This window comes from Poecilia reticulata, chromosome 11 (genome assembly GCF_904066995.2).
Source record: "Poecilia reticulata chromosome 11, P_reticulata-male-v2, whole genome shotgun sequence".
Lineage (NCBI taxonomy): Eukaryota > Metazoa > Chordata > Actinopteri > Cyprinodontiformes > Poeciliidae > Poecilia > Poecilia reticulata.
Window position 1 is genome coordinate 5363557 of NC_088840.1, and position 13868 is coordinate 5377424.

Genomic DNA, 13868 nt, shown 5'->3' on the forward strand with positions numbered 1-13868 from the left:
CAGTCGCTGTATGATTCAGGTAAGGAATTACAATCTATAAATGGCAGATCATACAAAACCTTTCATTTGAACTGTTGACAATTTAATTAGGTTTTTACTGTTAAAGGGGACGTATTATGCAAAATTGACATTTTGCACGTTTTTGTACTTTCATTTGAGTTTCTACTGCTTCTTGGTGTCTGGAAAGTGACGCGTTTCAAAAGCTTTGTGAATATAACGTTACAAATCAGCAGGAACCACCCCTTACCTAGCAACCCCAGCAATGTCCAGAACGCCACCTAGCAACCCAAGTGGAGTTCTAGCACATTTGGTTGGCTAGTTTTGCTGCTGTATGCGCTGTACAATGGCTGCTGGAAAGTACAAGTGTTTTACTATCGACTTAACATCCAGAAACCACATGCTGCATTCTTGTTTGTTCTGCTTTTCATTGATGTACAGTTATATAATTGCACATCTGTTTGTAACCATTTTCACATGTGAGTGTAAACGTTGAGTTGGGGGGGCGTGGCCAGCAGCTTACATGGATTTAAAGTGACAAGAGGCCATAAAAAAACTCAACATCAGCAGAACTGACCAGACTAACATCTCATTATCTAAGAGTGACTTTGTGTAAAAAAAAAAACATTTTTATGATTTGTTCAACTTTAGTATTAAAGTCTCAAGCAACCAAGACAAACATGCTGCTCAGTGTGTCCAGTGGTCATGAATGTCTCCTGATGTGTTGTGGAACAGGTCTGTAGAATGTGCAAAACAGTGAAGCGTTCTCACAGTCTATTAATGTACTCTTGAGACTGCTTTTTTTTTTTGTTTTTTTTTGGTGGTGGTATTTTGTATCTGCTTAAATTCGATCTTAAAACTTTGTTTTATCTGAAACATTTAAGTGTGATGTTATGATTTAACATATTTTAAAGATTTTTGTTTCATTCAGAACACATGGTGTTGGAGCAGAATGTTTTCTATTTTAAAAGTCACATATTTAAGTGTTTCAAAAAGTTTTAGTGATGGGAAAAAAGCCAAACTGTGTAGACCTAATGAAACTTATGATGCGCTTCCTTCTATTGCCATTCCTGCTGAAGACCACAAGAGGGAGACATTGTCTGCTGTTGATTCGCGAGGTGTTGAATGATGCTTTTAAAAGTCCTGTGATGTTTATCTAAAGCAAATTAACAGCAAAAAATAATATTCCACGTGCTATGCTGACAGATGACATGGAATGAATAATTATTTTTAGTAACTTGAAGCAGAGTCATTAAATAATCCAAAGTGTTTTTCAGAATAAAACATGATGAATCTCACTGATGTATTTGCAAGTAAACTTTTTGCAGGTTCTTCTGGGATTTTTTTCCTCTGTATTCTGGCATTTCCTGAATAATCGGCTCGCATCAGGCTCACGGCCATCTGGTACCCAGAGCAGACTGAGGAGCCTCTGCGTCTATGTGTCTATGTGCAATTAACTTGGAGAAAACCGGAGAGAAGCTTTCTCTGCATTGTTCCTTTCTTCATTTCATTAGGCTAATTAGTGCAATAAAAAGATTTAAAACCGCCTACTATACAGACCAGATTCATGACACAAATCTAATCAAAACCACTAAAAAGCTGCATTAAGATGACTGTCGTGACAGTGTATTGGGGTCATTATACATTTCCACAAAAATACCCGAGTTTCTAGAAAAAACAAGGAAATGTGCAAGTTTGAAAACTCAAAAATGTGCTAGAAAAAAAATTTTTGAGATTAACCTCAGAAGTTTTCCAGTAAAAAAGGTTGAAATATGAGTTTCGAAAGTTGTAAATTTGCTAGAAAAAACTCAGAAAACGGTCAAAATTTCAGCATTTTGAGTAAAAAATGACCAAGTTTTCTTTTTTAATAGAAATTTTCTGAGATTAATCTCAAAGTTTTATTTATTTATTTGTTTATTTTTATCTACAATTGAACTAGCGCGCCATCGTAGATCTACGCCAGGATTTGATTTCCCAGGGGCGTGGCCACAGGGATGGCTGAGGGAGGTGCGCCGGTTGTTCTTGAAATCTGATTGGACACCCCAGATGTTCGTTTCTTATCTTACGTAGATAAACGTTTTGTTCACAAAATACCGTGTTCTTGATAGTTTCACAATTATTTCTTTATAAAATGTTACATCACGTATTAATGTAAAGGCACAATATTACAGGCAAGCTGCTATTTTTCATCTCTCGCCCCATTGACAGGTCGATGCATATTATGTTTAATAATGATAAGAAAGAGCCATGAGGCTAAAAGACACTCTTCATAATGGAGAAAATGGGGTAATTTTTTGTAATGTGTGGTTCATTTGTAATGGTTCAATAATTTTCCATTTAAATGTGAAAAGTTGAATAGAGTTAACAGTAAAAATAGAGATGTATATACATGGTTAAGCTACGCTAAGCTAAACAGGCTAATTGTGTGACTAGAAAAGTTAGCATGTGCCATCCCTGCCAGCATGCCTAGGTGGGCCCCATGAGGGGAAAAGGAGGGCAGACCAGATGGGTCCCATATGGGTTTGTCCACAGGTTCCACGATGGCCCCACATGGGTTTTCCCATATAGGGCCACAGCCCACATGGGCCCTACATGGGCCCTGCATGGTGGTGGGCTCACATGGGTTTGTCCATTTAGGGCCCATGTAGGGCCCATGTAAGGCCAACCCATATGGGGCCATCGTGGAACCTGCGGACAAACCCATATGGGACCCATATATCAGCCCTCCTTTCCCCCACATGGGGCCCACCTATGCTGGCAGGGATAAGACGCTGCACCAAACAGAACTGCTGCATAGTTTTCACATGCTGAACAGATCGGTGTGTTTTGTTTGGGTGAATAAATAGTTGTTCCTGTTTTGACCCGTTGTAATCTGAGCCTGCAGTGCATTATGATGAAATTCCCAGTTTAGTTTTCTAGTTCTACAGTTCTTGTACAGTTCTACTTCTACAGTTTGCGCCTCTGTCTGTCCCTCCCCGCCCCCAAGAAAACAAAATCTAGACACGCCCCTGCCGCTAATGCAGACAGTGATGAGAGCCGCTCCATCTTTCACACACACACACACACACACACACACACACACACACACACACACACACACACACACACACACACACACACACACACACACACACACACAAACCAGGTATCCAGCGGTGTGTTTCGGCAGCGTCAGGCTTTAACACCATCATTGCTCTTCTATCAGAAGCGCTTTTCATCCTCGTCTTTTTTAGCGGGCACTTGCAAAACAAAATTCATGACCTGCCACCATTTTTATTTTTTTTTTTGCTGACTGCACACAGAGGACCCCCCCCCCCCCCCTCACTACCCACCCCACTATTTTAGCTGCCTCACAAAACACTTGACACCAAGTGGCACGAGGACAACGCGGCTCAATTTGTCAGCGGTCGTTTCCGTGCGACGCAGACGCTTCCAGAAAGGTGTTGATTGTGGACATTTTGTGTCGAGCCTCCGACCTGTTCCTCAAAAAAAAAAAAAAAAAGACAGAAAAGCAGAACCGAGGTGTTTACTTCTTTCCCCTCGGGAAGCCATTAAACGCCCCCCACCCCCCGCCCCCCTCAGTCTTGTCTGATTAGATTTCATCTCGTCGCCAGGCATCACCTTTCAGCCAGCTGTCCTTTTATTCGGCGAAAAGAAAGGAGGTGAGAGGAACGAAGAGAGACGAGAGGAGCCACACAGATGAAGATAAAGGAGACGAAGGGAAAGGTTACCTTCAGACCGAGAGGAAAATCCCGGTTACTCCTGATTGTTTCTGCAGCACGACGCTGCGGGTGCGTGTCTGATCAAATAAAGCCCCCCCAACACATTATTTGGCCTTTTTATGGAACGAGACAAGAGCAGATGAAGAGAAATCTTCAGTTTTCTTCTTCTTCTTTTTTACCATGTCCTATTTCACAGGACAAATGAAAGGAAAACAATGTCATGCTGTGCCCTGAATCTGTCATGGCTCTGGTTTCCCTTCCACAAGTCAGACAAGAATTCCTCAAAGGTCTTGTCGCACCAAGCTGCTTTTTTTCTTCTTCTTCTTTCCCCATGCTGACTTTTTCCGTCTAGAGCTCTTCTCAAATAAACACAAGCGGGTTCAGAGGTACCACTGGATTTTTTTTTTCTGTATCCATGTTCAGCAGTGAAGCTAAACTTTTAATTACTTCAACCCACTAAATATAATTTTCTTTGAATACTTTTGCAAATAGTGTGACTGGTTGTTATAACTCACCAGCAGAGGTCACGTCTGGAACATGCAGTTCCCCTCCAAAACAGGTGGTGGCAGTAGTGGCATCATCAGTATACTTCTATTTTTATCATCAAAGCAAGGCATTAAAGAAAGTACTATCTGTCTGTAGTGAATCATTTTGAAAATGCGGTTGTTGCATTCAATTGGTTGTTAGCCACTCCTGATTGAGCGACGGTTTCTAGCTCTGCCTACCCGAAGAGTTCCTAGCTGCACCAAGCTAGTTTGTATCTTGTTGCAACGCCAGCGTCTGATGAAATTATGTTTTTGCTTAGCCTGGTTGTTTTGCTGCTAGCCTGACCGTTGCATTCCTACGCAAATACGTGCAATTTTAATTTTCCTTCACAGCTCGTTCTGGGCTTTCTGCCATTGACGTTGATTCCTCCCAGAGAATTTGTACTGAGCCAATCGGCAAACAGGAGAAGTTGTGAATAATGTTGATTTTCTGCACTGTTTTTGAATCGTAGTCTGCCAGTAGTTTCAGCAATGGCAGGAGGAAGTGAACAAAGCCGTTCAGTCCATGTTGGCCACACTTCCAAACATTAAATATTGGATTGAAGTTAACAGTCATCTTGTTTGGCTCGGTATTTTTCTCTCCTCAGAGTGGAAGATGGTGGCTTATAGTACTGGGTTAGGCTAGGGTTCCTGTAAGGTTACAGTAATATTCCTAGCATCGAAGTGACGCATTAAATCCATCAAATGTTAGCGATTGGGTAAAACTAAAAATTTCACACTTCCAGAAAACTCTCCAGCCTCAATAACAGAGTCCAGACCCTCTGTACGAAGTGAAGCATAAAACATGCTTCTGGTTCTTAAGTTACCAACTTAATTCGCTCCATCCAGCAGATGACAACAAAAGTAATTTGCATTTTGTCTCCATCCTCACCTTTTATTTTTGCGTCATTTCAAAAGTCAGCTTAAAATTTGCTTGACCGCTGGATGAAAACATGGCTATGGTGACCTGACTTGAACTCTGTTTAGAAAATCACTTGTGGAATTTTATAAATGCACAAAACCCAGAAATTTAAAGGGACAGTATTATGTAAAAATAAACTTTTTTAGCTTTAAATCATGCTATAATGTTATTCCCTCATCAAAAACATATATGGAATGTTGCTTTGATTCTTTCATGCATGTTTGAGAAATGATGCATCAACTGAATGGCAACCATTCAGCTGACCAAAATGCTTGGTGGGCCCAAGCATCGCCTCCTCAGAGCTGCTGTTTCCAAGCTTCCGAGCTTCTACTTCACAGAGCAGTCCTGTCCTGTGACTCTCCCTCTCAGCTCCTTCAGACTAGCCAGCAGCAATTAGCAAACACCTGGTTGAACTATGGATCCGCTGAGCTCATTATATGAGCTACTTCTTAGTGAAACAATGGTAAAAACGTTGCTAAAGGGTTAATAGAGGAGCCATTTTGTGATAAAGGCGGAGTTTCCAAAAGAGCAGAAGCTTCTTAAAGAGACAGACTCCCAATCTGAAGTAGCTAAATTACAAAGTCAAATTTCTTTTAAGTTATGTTTGATATTTACAGCATTGTTATAGGACCTGAAGGTAACACAGTTACTTGATTGTGCTATAAAATGGCACAATGTGCCTGGAAAACACATTTAATTTTTTGTTGAATTTGAAAACAAAAAAAGTTTGGTTGTGATGATCTATACAAATTGTGATTTGTTTATCGTAAACAGGTGCTTCGTGTTTTTACCAGTAAATCTCATCCGCAGTTGTAGTTGAATAATTTAATGTGCCACTGTGAGCGTTTGGCAATTTCGCTTCCCTCGCCGGCTCCTGTATGGCTCCTTTCTGCTTGGATCGTCCCGCTCCTCTGCAGGGAGAGGAGTGGAGGAAAGGAGTAATAGAAAAAAGTCCTTCATGTTGAAAGACATCCAACCCAATGTTACCGAACCAGCAGCTGTCATTCTGATTTCTTTTTTTTTTTTCTTTTTTCCACGGCCTCTTTTCGTTAAAAAGAAAACTTCTCCGCACACTCCACAGCAGGATTAGCCCTCCCATGGCTGCACCTCTCCAACGCCGGCCGCTACAGATTAAAAGGAACCCTGGAACAGCGAGGCCTCACTCTACAGCGCACCCTTTTACGCTTTCTGCTGGGTTTAACATTCTTCAACTTTTTTCAGTTTGGAGATTTCGACCGAAGAACACCACCTTTATCTGCTGCTGGTTGTCTATTATTTATTCGGTCTTTTGGCACCGTTCACGAAACTGTACCGTCACACATTCTGTGCAGGCATGGATGTTCTGTAGAAAGGGGCTTGCTGGTCTTTTCAGTGTGTGTGTGTTGCTGTTTTAGGCTTACACATAATGAAAACTCCAAAAGTAAACGTCTCAGAAAGCAAGACTTTTACATAGGATGTATAGACGGGTTGAAAGTTGACGTCACACAGACGATGAATGTCATTGGTTTAGCTACAGTTGTCAACATAAAGTTCCAAATCTTAAATTTATGCTTGATGTATGACAGAAAAAGGGACGCAGTGCTTTGTTACTAATTGTCAACTCTACGACAATTGGAAAACAACAGTGTTTACTAGCTAATTTACTAGTTAGTAAACAGTTTTAGTTAAAAAAAAATAGCGAAGGACAGCGAGGCAGCTATGCTAGCATGACTTTGACAACCTTAACATATAGATATGCTGTGGAATTCGGTGTGTTTTGGTTCAGTTTAAAAAAAAAATTTGATGATCCACCCACCAACTCTGACAGATCATCTAACAGCAGGTATTTAAATTTGTTTAAATTAAACATCAAGCCTGAAATAATAATTGTTGAACAGATTGAGTGCTCTGTTCTTTCTGTGGGAGATGTCTGTGTTTCAATGGCTTTGGATCTGCAATACAAAACATAAAATGTTACTTTTGTTCCTACAGTGTTTTGTAGGAACACTGTGCTCCAACAAAACAAAACAAAAGAGAAACACAAAAAATAATAAAAACATGAATTAAAGTAAATACAGTAAATAATGAAACATCGTGACAAAATGGATGTATAAACCCAGAATAGGCACCAAAAGCAGAATTTAATAACAAAATAAAAATAAAAAAGTGATCAAGAGTTTCTCACACACAAAGAACCTAAACGAAGCAGTGAAAATGTTGAATAAAGTCAAACTAGTCTGAAAATATAAAACACTTCCGCTGTGCAACTCTTAAATCTGCGTAAAGCGTGATCAGATCCGCTCCTGTTTTAGTTGGGTGAAATATTTGACACGGTTTTCCTCCAAAAAGAGAGCAGGAGGAGAGGAGGGGGAATCAAATATCAGAACAAGCCTCCTTCACAATGACACATTACACATATCAAACATTCCTCCTGATCTAAAAATACTGACTGTCATACATGCTGCCATAATTCATCTGCTTTGCCCAATTTTTTTTTTTTGTTTCTCCTTAAGGGCTTCTGATTATACTAGCTCATCTTTTTTTCCCCCGCCTTTTAATATTTAATGTGTAAAACAAACAGCCTTTCCTGATAGGTTTGTGTAACGGTCCAAACCGCTTCTCTATGTAATCAAACCCAAAGATTTGTGAAGCTCCTTGTCAAGTCTGAAAACAAAGTTTCCCCCCCCTCAATTGCTTGGATTCTGTTTCTTCCGGGCCTAAATGAGCTAAAAAATTTCCGAATCCCCTCTGCCATCTATCAAACGCACAGCCATTTCTCGAAAGTGCCAACACTTCTACCCTCCTTCCCATCCCCCCCCCCCCCCCCCCCCCCCCCCCCAACCTCATCCCAGTTTTGACGAATGATTCAGATTCATTGAACTGGTAGTGCAGAAAGAAAAAAAAAAAGCAACACAAATCCCTTCATTTATCATCGACTGCACCAGGTCCTCATTTATGTCGGAAGGCGAAGCTCGCTGTTTTCAGGGAAGATTTCCCCGATTCTGAGCGAAGAATCAGAGACCTGAGATTTTTGAGAGTTTGCGGTGTGAAGATTTTATGCTGCTCATCGTCTGTTCAGCACCAGGCCATTATAAGCTCCTTCTGTACCGTTTTATTGATCGTTTCTGCTTTTATTCGTTGCTTTTCCTTCTCGAGTAGAGCTTGCAGTTTTGGGCTTTGGAAGTTGCCCAAACTATTTTTCAACCTTCTCCGTTCTCCCACCTTCGTCGTGACACTTCCAAATTAATGACGAGGATAAAAATAAAAAATAAATCAAAATGGAGCACATTTCATTTCATTCTCCGCTGCACACAAAAACTATAACCATTTTTGAGTAAAGCAAGTAGAAATACGAGTCAGAATTGGACCTTGAGTCAGTTGATGACCCAGAACAGGTTTGTTAGTTTTCCTTCTCGTAACGCTCTGCGAATTCAATGAGGAAGTTTTGATTCCCTTCATGCTTGTCTTCATTGCCGTGTATGAAAGAAAAACATGGCCTTCTACTACTATTATAGCTCAGTCACTCTGCGCACAGTTGAACTGTAGGGTCTTTTGGGCAAGTATGGAAAGATAATTTCAGAATGAAAAACATATTTATATTTCTAGCCTTTATTCAGCATCTGGTCTTCAGCTTTTTGGAGTTTTATTCTATAATTTTGCGCCTGGCATTTGAAGTAAAAGTATGTCGGTTTGTTATTTACTGTATGAGGAATCAAACACCAATGCTGCTAAAGTTCACCAAGGTTCCCAGCAGTTACAGCTTTGAAACCGCTGAAATTTCTCGTTTCAACACTACATACAAAATCCTTCTAACGCGATGCAAGAGAACCTTTCCTTTCTTGTTTTTTAGTGCGCTCCTTTTGGTCACTACATGTTTGTCTTGTTTTTAAAATGCAGACGGTAAACTGTGGGCAAACTGAAAGAGTACTCCTCATCACTGAGGTTACGCTTAGCGCGCCTAGGTTAGCAGAAGACTTCAGACTAGCTGACTGATCCAACTTATTATCAGCTAGTTTGACTTCCAGAGTTGTTCTGTAAAGAACAGAAAGTCAAGAAATATCTAACAGATCAAGCATTTGGATGCTGCTCAGGTTATTAGGGAAACAATTTCTCAGTTAGAGTGAAAATCTTAACAAATCAGTATTTTGGAGTACCTCAAGGATGTGTGTCCGGTCCTCTGTTGTTTAGTTTGTATGCTAAGGAACTTCCAAAGGTGTCTAAAGCAGATTTTCTTTTTTTTTTTATTGGTGGATTATTAGAAATATTGGAAATATAAAATATATGGACAACAGGACAAATAAACACCAGAAGGCCTAATTAAAATTCAACTGAAAACAAACAGTTCCCCACTTTAATCTGGCTCACTTTGTTCATTTGGAGCTTTATTCAAGAGTAAAAGGAGAGAAAGAAAACTGGAGTCAATCTGTTTTTTGTTTGTTTTGTTTTTATTTGCATCAGTTTATTACACACAGCTGCCAATTTGCTCTGTTAGCCTGGAGGCACATTAACCACAGAAGCCAGGAGAAGAACTCCAGCAGACAAACTGATCAACTCTGAAAACAATTAGTGTCACTGTTCAATTATGCTAACTGAACCCTAATCAAAGGCTCAACGAGAATTGTGTTTTAGAAGAAAAAAAAGAAGACAAAACCAATAGACGTCATACCTTCACTAATCACAGTTTAAAGCCTCAAACAGGTCGTCAGCATGCAGAGATTACCGGCCCTGGCTTTTGTTTCTTATGGATTTAGACTTCCTCGCAGGGTATGCATAAAATAAATCAGCTGCATGAGGACACTTTGAGGGTTCCTCTCTGGCCAACAAAAAGATAAGTTGCCCTTTCCTGAAGCTTCCTTCGACGTGAGCTCAGCTCTGGGTGTAAAAGATTGAAACGGAAGATTTCTCAGTAAATTTCAAAGCAGCAAACAGGATCAACAGCTTAGGCGACTTTCACTTCTCAGCAAACTTCCACATGTCTGTTTGTGTGCTTTCTTTTATAATGCAGTGTGTGTGTGTCTGCATGTGTGTGTGGATAAGAAAGGGTGGTCTACTGTGGGAATTTATTCAGTCTGTGTACTGGTGTGTAAAAGATGCCAGATTTCTGTCTCTCAGTTCGCTGATGATGTGCAGAGAAAGTGAGAAAGAGCCGTCACGCATGCAGACGCAGCCATAACTCCTGGCCTTTTACCATCACAGGCTTTCCCACAGTCACATAAATACACCCGTTTCCCCCGCCCTCCCTGTACATTATTAGTATAAAAAGCCCATTACATTCTGTCTTTTTTTGTTATTTCATTTTATGACCTCCGCTCAGTCGTATGAATGAAAATGAGAGCGGGAGGATCCAAAAAAGGCCGAGCAAAGACTCTCAAATCCAAAAAGCCTGGCAGGCATGTGCTTCTCCTTCCTGCTACTAATTCCTCTGTGTCCGCATTGTTTGCTTGATAAAGTTGGAGCGGCTCAGGCGCTTTGCGGCTTCGTAAGGGGATCGACGCGGCTTGCTTGGACGCTCGATGTTTGTGCAGGATGTTCCTCTGAAAGCGCTAAATTCCTCCTTTTTCTCGCCAGAGGCCAAAACCGGATCGATGGGAGGCAGAGAGCGAGCAGAAGAGGGGAGGGGGGGGAATCATGCGTTGCCTCAATCCCAAATCAAATAAACCGGTGGACAAACTACGAGCCAGACGTCAACTTGGAACACATTGTGTCGACAAAGAGCCACCCGGAAGGCTCTTCTTGCAAACAACTTTTATGGAATAGACGTTTCTGCAGCTGAGGAAGCTCTTAACGTGCCTGTCCTCAAATCCTAAAGAAATTATTTAAAAAAAATTATTCTCTCCTTTATAGTTAGAGAGTGTTGGCCACTCTTCCAAATATTGAATTAACATCAACAGCCACCTCGTTCGGCTCAGTATTTTTCCTCTCTTTGCAGTGGAGGGTGCTTGTTTACAGCGCAAGTGATTTCCGGTAAGCTTCATAGCAGGCGCGCGTTGCGTCACAGACAAAAGTTAGCGATTGGGTAAAATTTAAAACTTCACTACTTCCAGCTTGCAACCTTTTCTCAATAGCCAGAAGTCCAGACCGTCTGTAGGAAGCAAAGTGTAGAACAAGGGGCTGGTTTCTACTGGGGATGCATCGATCCACTTTTCTCACTTCCGATACCGATATCTGAAGTTTAGTATCAACCGATACCGATCCGATACAGAACAGCTGAGTTGACTTAAAACTTTTGTTTTTTTTTTAAACGCAGACATAAATGTACTGAGTTACAAATTGATTTGATCACTCTGCACCAGTGTTGGTGTGCAGCTCACTTACACACCAACAGCTTCATGAGCTTGGTCAGACATGTAAAAACAACACAACTTTCATTTGTCTGGTCAGTACAATTAAGAGCAGAACAGTCGATGCAAAAGAAATAATGAAACTGAAAAAAGAGTCGGTCAGTCTGACCCAAACAGCAGAGTGGAAACAATGGAACATCCATGAAATAATTCTTGTTAATTGAAAGAAAATACTTTGTACGAAATGACCAAAACTTTCCAAAAGGAGAGGCCAGCACTTCCTTAATGTAGCTAACATTCGTAGTTCCTTCCCAACCTGCGTGTTGGATAACCTGAGTTACAGAACATGACTTAGAAAAGGAAAAATAATTGGTTAAATGTTGCACACCCTATAGAATTTAATGATTTCAGCAGCATCGGCTGCATCCGTAGGAGACGACCGTAGTACAGAAAAAGAAAATCTGCCGTTTGCTTGACTTGTTTGTTGGCTCTGGGCTGCTCCTGTGAGCTGGCCTGTGTTGACCTCTTCTTCACACCGTGTGCACCGAGCCACCGCCTCTCGCTCTTCTGGCATCGGTCGACTCAGCCGGAGAGCTCTCTGCTGAAAATCACCTCTGCCCCGGCATGCTCGGAGCGCCGGCCGCACGCCCGTCCAGACGTGTCCAAGATATCGCATTATTGCACTGCGTGTGGATGGAGGTGTGACTGACAGATGTGTGTCCTGAGATGTGGTCCGGCAAAAATAAAAAAAATAAGATTTAAAAAAAAAAATGTTTTACACTTCCTCACTTGAAAACCCCAGGAACGCAGCAGAACTTCCTGTGAAAATTTGACTCTGCGCGTCCTAAGTCGTCCTATATCTGACATTGCGATATTCTAATTATTCTCATAATGGAGAGCCTTTAGAGACTATCAGCAGGAGGGAGTGTGCTCACAGAAAGACCTCGGCTGACCTTGGAGGACGTGGCTGGTGGGGTGGGGGGAGGAGGGGGGAGGTGTTGGATCGCGGCTCGTTTAAAACGGCACATTGATGATGGGGATGCGTGGGAGGGGGAACCAGCTCCGGGTTCTCTCTGGGAGCTGGTTTTTCCTTCCACACAGGTCATTAATACGCTTATTAACTCCTCAGCTCATATCGCGCTCAGAACCGCAAGGAGAGAAGAACGGCAGGGGTGGAATACCTTAATGGACTTTGAGTCTTTTTTGCTCACAAGGTTGATGGTCGAAACTGGAGGGGAAAAAAAAAAAAAAAAAGTTTAAAGGTGATTGAATTCACGTACTTTGTGCCGGTGTGTTCCTGGCAGCGGTGGGTTACTGAAGCAGTATCGGTGCAATAAAGTGTGTGTAGTTGCTAGAAGGTTAACCTATAAATGACCTGCGACGTACAGAGAGGAGAGCAGAAGTTGCCAAAAATTGGCATAACTACGGAATTTAAAGAGGCAGTGTTATGTAAAATCCACTTCTTTTTTTTTTCGCTTTACGCAATGTTATAATGTTATTCCCTCATCAGAAACATACCTGGAGTGTTGCTTTGATTCTTTCATGAATGTTTGAGAAATCCTTTAGTCTCCCGTGGCAACCATTCAGCTGTGCGAAACGCCTAGGTGGACCTAGCTCCGCCTTGGAGACCCAGCTCCTCCTTGATTCTGCTACAAAATGGCTCTAATTTAATGATGAATGAATCAGTAAATTCATTCATCATTGGGGAGATTGTAGTCAGCCATTTTGCAGAAGACCAATGGATTCAACATGTTGGAATGATGCACAGTCTCTTTATGAACATTGTCTGAAAAACACAAATCAAACCATCATCCCCCTACCACTTCCTATCATCTTTTTTGACAGTTTTTAGAGTAGCAACAACTGGCTATTAATCACATGACTCGTGAGATCCGTGGTTTTGTGAAACGTGTATTTTGATACGTCCAAATAAACACCTGATCCTGATCCTAGTGCAAAGTCTTTTTGTTAGGAAAACGTGAGTTTTTCCAAGTTTGGCGTGTTTCCGTTGAGCTAATTTATTTTCTTAATTTCAATTTGCCCATTTGGCCAATGGAAACGCTCCACACGAGACATGGTCACATTATGTCACTTCCAGCAACACGCAGTTGAATTCATCACTCTTTCATTACCCTAGGAGATGATTGTAGCAAAAACCACTTTTCTTTTTCTTTCTTCTTTTTTTTTTTTTTTACTGAAAATCCAGCTTGTTTCCAGAGGTTGGACGTTGCAGCCTGACCTCTGTGCTGCGGGCTACACTTCAGGTGGCTGAGCAATGGAACGGACGACGCAGACACACATCACGGCTGATCAGGGCGGCTGTCGGGATGCAGGTGTTGCTGGAGTTGAGAGTGGCTCCCCCGCCCTGCGCTTCGCCCACAGCTCGGGTTTGAGCGTGTTTTTAATTCGGCTTCTCTTGGGCAGTGTTTGGGATGTTTGAGCG